The 7,026-nt window shown below is 50.5% G+C and overlaps 1 pseudogene; it reads left to right on the top strand.

Annotated features, from left to right (window-relative positions):
- The first annotated feature begins 1,270 nt into the window (after positions 1-1,270).
- Positions 1,271-6,632, top strand: LOC139012035 (transcription cofactor HES-6-like; annotated as a pseudogene).
- The last annotated feature ends 394 nt before the right edge of the window (positions 6,633-7,026 follow it).

Raw genomic sequence — 7,026 nt, 5'->3', positions numbered from 1 at the left:
GACTCTCAGCCTAGTGCTCATTTTACAGAAGCATGCTCATTGTTTGTGGAGGAACTGGTCAGGCTATGTAGGCCTCCTTTCCCCCAGAAGCACATGAATCCCAGAGGCCCTTTGGAGAATGTGCTCTAACACAGAGACAGTGGGCTTCCTGGCAGCAGCATAATGGACAGGCATGCATGTATCCTGAGTCTCCTAGTGGGACTAGGCACAACCCTGTGCTCTAGCTGCCCTTCTTGGTGCCTGTGGCTCCTGTAGTGCCTCAAGACTGGAAATAAGTGGGGAAAGAAGTCCTAGGGGAGGGGACGAGTGGGGTGCAGGCAGCAGCCCTTCCCTGGGGAGCTGCTTATTGAGGTGATAATTAGTGGCACCAGCTTCCAGGCTGGCAAGGCAAGTGGCCTCATTAGTGAGTGTCTTCCCTGTAACACTGCCACCTTCTACTTTTGAGCTCCTGCCATCTGCCCTGCCACTGTTGCCACCATCAACACCCCAGAGATGAGACAGAATGGCTCTTACTGTGGAGCCAGAAAGGAGGTATGTGTGTGCAACGTAGTCAGGTTGTGTGTACACTGCACACACACCCATGTTCATGTACATACATGGCACATGTGCACACACACACCACACTTGTACACCAGTGCACAATTGTGAGATGTGAATATCTAAGTGTATGCACATGCACACACATACACACATGCAGAACACAAGCACATGTGTCTATACCCAAACAGACTAGCATGGTAACATGTACCTACCCAGACACATTGTCCTAGTACAGATTTAATACATAGCCATGTACACATAGAGGTGGATTTCAATGGGAAGACATACAGTGCACAGGTGCAGGTGCACATGCGAATGTAGACAAGCATCCACACCAAGAGACTCCTGTGTGCATTCACACACACAGTCTGATGTGTCTGCAGACCCAGGAGTGCATGTGGCATTGTGCACAGCTGTGTCCAGATTGGTGAACCTGCAGAAACATGCAGGAGAATGCAGTGTGCCCTTTGTATGCAGGAACACCTACATGACAGGTCCATGCAACAGCATGCACAAGTAGTATGTTCCTGGAATCTCACAGGGCTCAAGGTGCAGGGACTGTCTAATTCCCTGGGGGATGTGAGGAGACAGGAGCTGAGGACACGTTAATGAATGATCATTTTTGACAGAGGGAGAAAAGGAAGAAATGAGGGATAAGGAGCAGGGAGGAAGCGGGGACAGCTAGAGGGGTGAATGTGAAGAGGGGGTGGGATCAGGTTGGGAGACCCGCATGGCCCAGAGCATTAACCCTTTCCACTCAAGGCAGACCCAGGGACCTCACCACTCAGACAAGGTAAGTGGTTAGACTGCTGTCACAATCTTGCAGAGCTCCCTCTGCACAGCTCTGGGGATGGAGGACTCACTGTCTTTCAGTTGATTTCATTGAATAGAAATCGGCCCCCAGAAACCTCCCACCCTCAGTTTCACTTCTATGTGGGTTCATTGGCTCAGGGACTGCGGCGGCCCTCTTTTCACTGGGCTAGGATTTGGGGAGACACGACTGCCTAGGAGGCCCCCACTGACACCAGGACAATTCCCCCAACCCTGCCCTCATCTCATCCCTACGACAAAGTCCGGGTGACAATGGTGGACAAAAACAGGGACTCTGAGGGAGAAAAAGGACGTGAGCCAGGAAAGCAGGGAGGTGGGGTGGGTGAGAGTGATATAGAGAGGTACAGGGACCAGGGATGAGAGAGATGCAGAGTCACTAAGAAAGAGTCAGAGAAAGATGTGATACTGAGCCAGTGAGAGCCAGATAGGCCCAGAGACACAGAGGGGGATCTAGAGGGAGAGAGAGAGTCAGAGCCAGGATGAAGCAGATCTCATGTGAACATATACAAAGAAAGATCTGGCAGCTGGGACAGTCCAACTCTGCCCCTTTCCCTGGTTAGGAGCAAGTTACCCCATGTTGGGGGTGGTGGAGGGAGGAACTCTGGCTCAGAGAAGATGCTGTGTGACCCTTCCAGGGCCACCTAACCTCTGAGCAATGGCTGCTGGTCTATAAAGTCAGGGTGGGTTGACCCTGCTTCTGAGTGGGGCCTGAGACTCAAGGGGAGACTGGCCTGGCCCTTTGTTCCCTCCACTTCCCCTGAGACACCTGAGCCTGCAGATGACAGTGGGGGCTCTTCCAAGGGCTCCTAGCCCAGGATTCACTTGGAAGCCTTGGAGTTGGCAAACCAGGTGGGAGAGGAGTGACTCGGCGAGCCTGTGTAATGTGCTGCGACCACATGGCACCAAGTGATGGAGTGTTTACCCTAAATATTGACAATGCATAAGTATTCATTTTCAGACACTAAGATATAAATACAGAGTGAGGGGTTGCAGCCTTCAGTAGTAATTTACTGGCTTATGCTGGTGGTGGTGAAAGGACAGAACAGGACTGATAGCTGTGTCCTTAACCCCTCTTCCAAGAAAAAGCCGCAGAATGTATCAGTTACTCAGCCTGCCCTTATCTCGGCCAATGGGAAAGTGGGGAAAACTAGCCCAAGGCCAAGAGTATGCTAGCCACCTCCTGTCTTTGTGTAACCAGACCCTAGCTGCACCCTGCCCTTGCATCACTAGCCCCCAGCCCTCACTCAACCAACCAGAATCGGCCAAACCAGTGGTCAGAGTGTGCCCCCACCCCCTAACCCCAAGCCCTATAAATTCTTTGTTCTCTTGGAACTCGGGGCTCTCTCTTGCATCCAGTAATGGAGGCGGGGGGGGGGGGGGACCAAGTCCTGGGCTTGAATAAAAGACTCTTTGCTTTTGCACCGGAAAAGGCTCCCTGGTGGTGGATTATTGGGGACCCCGAACTCTGGGCATAACATTTTTGGGGGCACGTCCGGGATCCCCCAAATCCACGAGGGACCCCGATCCGTGGAGTCTGCCTGACCGTGGTAAGTGTCTGTGTGTTGTCTATTCTGTTCTGTGTGTTCTGTCCTGTGTGAGCTCACTTCTGAAATCTGTAATGCCCTAAACGGTCTAAGTCAGGGGTGGGCAAACTTTTTGACTCGAGGTCCACAATGGGTTCTTAAACTGGACCGGAGGGCCAGAACAAAAGCATGGATGCAGTGTTTGTGTGAACTAATATAAATTCAAAGTAAACATCATTACATAAAAGGGTACGGTCTTTTTTTTTTTTAGTTTTATTCATTTCAAATGGGCCGGATCTGGCCCGCCGGCCGTAGTTTGCCCACGGCTGGTCTAAGTGGACGCGGTGGGAGGAGTCGGGGGATGCCCCGATCCTCCATCTGGAGGGGTGCAGAAATCCCTCAATCTGAGACGAGGTGGGCCGCTCCCGCCAGTTGGTGCTGGGGTCCAACCCCAATGGGTCCAGGGGTCCCCAAAGGTGTGGACAGAGTCGGCGAAGAAGGAATGACATGGAGGCTATGTCAGTTGATCAGCATAGCAAGGTTCTCCCACCAGAGGTTCTGTAGCCAAGTTCTGGTACCATGTTCTCTCGCTAGTTTCTCCATCCAGCTTCTCCAGGTTCTCCTGCCAAGTTCGGTCGCCAGGCTCTCCAGCCAGGTTCTATCCAGGTTCTTTTGCCATGTTCTGTCTAGGTTCTCCAGCAAAGTTCTGTAGCCAGGTTCTGTCCAGGATCTTTTGCCATGTTCTCCTGCTAGGTTCTGTCTCTAGGTTCTGTTTCTAGGTTCTGTCTAGGATCTCCAGCCAAGTCCTGTCTCTAGGTTCTGTGTAGGATCTCCAGCCAAGTCTTGTCTCTAGGTTCTGTGTAGGATCTCCAGCTAAGTCCTGTCTCTAGGTTCTGTCTCTCTCTAGGTTCTGTGTCTAGGTTCTGAGTCTAGGTTCTGTGTTTTGTTGTCTTGTTACATCTGTATTTATACCAGTTGATTTTAATCCTACCAACTTCTATTCCAAAGGTTAGGGTGTTTCTTATCTTCATTCCAGGGAGTAAAGATTATGTAGCTTAAGCATGATTAACTACCCGCCTGGCACTTAGTTAAGGGGTTTTATCTCCTCCCTAACTTCAGGGAAAAATCCCTACCTGGGGAAACAACCTTTCTCGGAGAGGTGACCTTGGTTAAAACACATAGCGCTAAGGGGAGCAAACATATCAAGAACAGTATGCCACATACGCCAGGTCCCCCGAAACATACGCTGTGCAGATGTTTCTTCTCTGCAGCGACTGTGTCAAGCAGCAAGGATGGACCGGCTCCCGGCAAGTTGGCGCATGGCCATCGTCTAATCTGTAGCTTTGCTTCCGCGGAGTCGGACGGTTGTTTTGGTTTTGCTTCCATAGAGTTGGAAGACTGTATTTGTCTGTGTTTGTGGTTTTTTTTTTCTGTTTTCTGTGGACTTACTGGACGGATGTTATGGGACAGACTCAAACTACTCCTTTAAGCATTATGGTTGTTTTAAAATCAAGAGCTGGGCCAAACCTGCTTGCCAGCCTCAGGTGTGGTTTTCCAGAACCGCTGGGAACTTGGGACCTTGAAGCTTACTGAATTCAAATGATAAAAAACTTATGTCTTGCATTTTTGAAGTTTATTCTTAAAAATGTTACTGCTGCCCTGGCCGATTTGGCTCAGTGGATAGAGCGTCGGCCTGCAGACTCAAGGGTCCCAGGTTTGATTCCAGACAAGGGCATGTACCTTGGTTGCGGGCACATCCCCAGTGGGGAGTGTGCAGGACGCGGCTGATCAATGTTTCTCTCTCATCGATGTTTCTAACTCTCTATCCCTCTCCCTTCCTCTCTGTAAAAAATCAATAAAGTATATTTAAAAAAAATGTTACTGCTTAAGAAATGCTGAATATTTGACTTGCCAGCTAAAAGATTAAGGTTCAGATTGAATTGGGAAAAACTGTGTGTTGTGGTAGCTAAATGCCTTTGCTGAATGAATGTCTGGTGAAAGTGTGTGAGTGTGGAGGGAGGGGGCCCGCCCTCTCCTCTCCTTTGTGTGGCTTCACAACTTTGGTCAGGTGAGCATTTGAGTGAGGATCTGTGAAAACAGGTCACCCCCTCCCTTGTCTGTCTCTCGTCACCGATCATCATGGGGTCGGGACAAAGTTTGTTTGTGTGGGACTAGCCAATTTACTACAGAGAAGGGGGGCGGGGTGTTATGGGTTGGCTCAACGAGATAGACCACCGACTCAGAATTTAAATTTGAAAGCCATTTATTAAGCTGGCCAGCTGACCACAGCCTGTACCTTCCCCCTCTGGGAAGCCTCGCGGCATGTGGCAAAGAGCAAGTGTGCATTATGATTTTTATAGCAAAACAGTGTTACCTTAGAAGCTCACAGAAAGTTCATAAGCACAAAGCCGGGGGGGGGGGGGGGTAAACAGAGTCACACCTGACTGGTCTAAGACAATCTAGCAATTTTTCTTCCATGTTTCCTAACCCTGCAACCCCCCTCCATACGTCAGTCCCTCCTCCCAGCACATACACAATCCTCATATCCTGGCAACATAATTCTTCCTCATACATCCCCCTCCCTCCTAGCACATTCAATTTCTCATGTCTTATTTCCTCCCCTTAGCACATTCTGTAACCTTCTGTAACCCTTCCATGCCGCAGTCCCTCACCCTAGCACACGGGGGTGTTGGCAGTTAAGTTACTGGCTGCAAACCTAACAGGTCTTATCAATGAATTTCAAGGTCACAAAAAGTAACTAAGCACAGTCTTTCTCTGCCCTGGTTTATTCTTTTTAACCCCTCCAATGCTGAATCAGACTGATACCTGTTCTTAGTTTTATCATTAAAGGATTAAGGTTTCTAAGAATAAAAATTCTAATACGTTAAAAAAAACCCAACTAAACTCCCGCTAGAAAAGCGGAGGAGGAACAAAGCTAAAGTCCGCAGCCGCCCTGGTGATTTAGAACTGTTTTGCTAGGCAGACTTAGCCCCTGAGAGCCAGGTCAAAGAAGCGGGGGCTGAATGCCTGAGCTGCCCGCAAGGCCCGGAAGCCCCTGGTGGAGAAGAAGCGGCACGCGCGGATCAACGAGAGCCTACAGGAGCTGTGGCAGCTGCTGGCGGGCACCGAGGTGAGGCTGGCGGCCGGTGCCCAGGAGATGCTGAGCGAGCGGATGGGGGTCAGGGCATTGCCTGGCCTCACCTCCCTCCCCCACCTGGCGCCCCCATCGGCGCAGGTGCAGGCTAAGCTGGAGAACGCTGAGGTGCTGGAGCTGACGGTGCAGCGCGTGCTGAGGGAGTGCTGCGGGGCAGGGCTTGCGGGAGCGAGCAGCTGCAGGCAGAAGCCAGCGAGCGCTTCACTGCCAGCTACATCCAGTGAACCCCCTACTTGAGTCCATACCACTGCAAAAGGGCAGCGGCTTCCGGGATTTGCTGGAGGACCCTCTGGCCGGGCCCCCGGGAGACCCTAGGCCAGCCATGGGCAAACTACGGCCCTCGGGCCGGATCTGGCCCGTTTGAAATGAATAAAACTAAAAAAAAAAAAAAAAGACCATACCCTTTTATGTAATGATGTTTACTTTGAATTTATATTAGTTCACACAAACACTCCATCCATGCTTTTGTTCCAGCCCTCTGGTCCAGTTTAAGAACCCATTGTGGCCCTCGAGTCAAAATGTTTGCCCACCCCTGCCCTAGGCAGAGCAGCTGGCACACAGGAGGAGCTGATATCCCTTTCTAGTGCACTCCCTTGAAAGAGGCCTGGTTGCTGCTCTGCCACAAAGGGAACTGGTAGAAAGGCAAGAAAGCAGGGCCCTAAGGGTTAACAAAAGGGCACTCTCCCTGGACCTGGGAGCCATCAGGACTTTGAAATTCTCCAAGAGAGGAGGAGTCTGACTCAGAGACTGGCCGAAACCTCGTTGGGTTAGAAGAACCGGAAGCTGCATATTGAACTTATAGACTGCAGTTTGCTGGGCAGAGGTCCAAGCCCAGTTATATAGGGGTTAAACTACCTGTGTACAGCAAAACAACTTTCTCCTGTGCCAGAATACATTTTAAGAAAATTGAATGCATAATAGACCAGTAAGCTGGGACAACTAAATAGGGAAACAGCAGAAATCCTATCTTCCCTAAAC

Source organism: Myotis yumanensis, unplaced genomic scaffold (assembly GCF_028538775.1).
Source record: "Myotis yumanensis isolate MYYU_CA2020_CCGP unplaced genomic scaffold, mMyoYum1.0.hap1 SCAF_1, whole genome shotgun sequence".
NCBI lineage: Eukaryota > Metazoa > Chordata > Mammalia > Chiroptera > Vespertilionidae > Myotis > Myotis yumanensis.
This window is presented reverse-complemented; position numbering and strand designations above follow the sequence as displayed.